Raw genomic sequence first — 483 nt, 5'->3', positions numbered from 1 at the left:
GCTCTTTACGGACATTTTTATTTTCCATTTTTTTCTAAAAATATCAATAAAATTTTATTTGTTGGATAAAAAAGCTTGAAAATTTAATAGAAGGCTCCTAGTATATTGTTTCAAAGGCAGATGAAAAATATTAAAAATCGTTAGTCACAGTTTTTTTTTTTAAGCATTTAAAGTTCAAAAAATGACAAAATATGGAAAAATCACGAAAATTTGCAAATTATTTCGAGTTATAAATTCATAAAAATTTTTCTTTTTAAATCTAAGATTTTAAAATATAATACAAGATTCCTTATAGGATAATCTACCTTTACCAAAAAAAAAATGTCTATAAGAAACTCAAATTAAATTTTTATGGGCGTTTGAAATTCATATTTTTACAACATTTGATATTCACTCGATTTCTTACGTAACGATTTTCTTATTTTGTTGTAATTAAAAAACGAGTGACTGTAGAAACTTGAAAATTTCACTGAATGTTTATAT

Source organism: Acyrthosiphon pisum, chromosome A2, assembly GCF_005508785.2.
Source record: "Acyrthosiphon pisum isolate AL4f chromosome A2, pea_aphid_22Mar2018_4r6ur, whole genome shotgun sequence".
Lineage (NCBI taxonomy): Eukaryota > Metazoa > Arthropoda > Insecta > Hemiptera > Aphididae > Acyrthosiphon > Acyrthosiphon pisum.
The sequence above is the reverse complement of the archived record's forward strand: the minus strand, read 5'-3'. Positions refer to the sequence as shown.